Here is a 1,311-nt window from a genome sequence, read left to right on the forward strand (position 1 = left end):
ACTCGAGATAGATTAGATTTGATGCATTTTGCTCGCCCCTAATACTGAAGTCAAGTCCGAGTGTTTCAGCAGCCTCCTCCGCTGCTTTGTACAGAAATGCTCGTTTGCCTACTTCTTCGTGATTCCTGACTATTTTAAGAAGAGGGTCTCTTCCATTTGCAACTCTATGTGCTGTACCCAGAATAATCCTGTGGTAAAGACATTCAAGACTCAATATTCCGCGACCCCCTTGAGGGCGTGAGATGTACAGTAACGGAACGGAAGACTTAAGATGCATGCTTTTGTTCATGTGCATAACCTTTCTTGTCCCGATATCAAGAGATCTGAGCTCGTTCTTCGTCCATGGAACTACTCCAAATGAATAGAGTAGTACCGGGACGGCAAGTATGTTCGTTGCAGATACTTTGTTTCTCGCCGACAGTTCGGAAGACCAAATCTGTCAGACGAGACGTTTGTATCTGCTTCGGAGAGTATCCTTTATAGATGTCACATCCTGAATGCGGCTCTGTGGCACGCCCAGGTATGTATAAGTCTCTTCAGCGCAAAGGTGTCGTATGGCGCTTCTATCAACGAGCTCAGGATCTTCAGGGATGCCATTCAATTTTCCTCGCTTCAAATAAACCTTGGCGCATTTGTCTAACCCAAATTCCATTCCAATTTACTTAGTATATCGTTCGACAATCCCCAGAGCTAGATGCAGTTGCTCTCTGTTTTTAGCATAGATCTTAAGATCGTCCATGTAAAATACATGAGTGACCTTGTACTTTCGATCTGCAGGTTTGCTGCACAAGTACCCGTCGGAATGGCGAAGTGCTAGAGATAGTGGCAATAATGTAAGGCAAAAGAGGAGTGTGCTCATGGTGTCGCCCTGAAAGACACCTCTCTGAAACGTGACCTAGTTAGTTGTCACACGATTTTTGCCAGATGAGATAGTAAATCTTGTTTTCCAAAGCGGCATCAATCTCTCTATGCACCCAACTATTTGCGGATGAACCTTTAAGATTTCCAAAAGATAGATGATAAGTCTATGGGATGTAGAATCGAAAACTTTCCGATAATCAATCCAGGCCATCGATAGGTCACGCTGGTAGAATGCTGCATCTTTGCAGACACATTTATCGATGAGCAGGTTCTCCCGACATCCGGATACGCCTTTCTTTGAGCCTCGTTGTTCATACATTTCTTGCCACACAGGTTCAATTGTCCAACCAATCCTATCATTTAGGATAGCTGTGAATATCTTATAAAGCGTGTTCAGACAAGTTATTGGCCCGTAGTTCTTCGGGTCAGCTAAGTTGCCTATTTTCGGCA

At 44.1% G+C, this 1,311-nt stretch overlaps 2 protein-coding genes across 2 annotated transcripts in view; one reads left to right on the forward strand and one right to left on the reverse strand.

Annotated features, from left to right (window-relative positions):
- LOC117173169 (dynein light chain 1, cytoplasmic) overlaps window positions 1-1,311 on the reverse strand; it is a 12,435-nt gene that overhangs the window by 4,944 nt on the left and 6,180 nt on the right. The gene's annotated exons all lie outside the window — the stretch shown is intronic.
- LOC117173633 overlaps window positions 1-1,311 on the forward strand; it is a 31,704-nt gene that overhangs the window by 965 nt on the left and 29,428 nt on the right. The window lies entirely within an intron of this gene.

Source organism: Belonocnema kinseyi, chromosome 5 (genome assembly GCF_010883055.1).
Source record: "Belonocnema kinseyi isolate 2016_QV_RU_SX_M_011 chromosome 5, B_treatae_v1, whole genome shotgun sequence".
NCBI lineage: Eukaryota > Metazoa > Arthropoda > Insecta > Hymenoptera > Cynipidae > Belonocnema > Belonocnema kinseyi.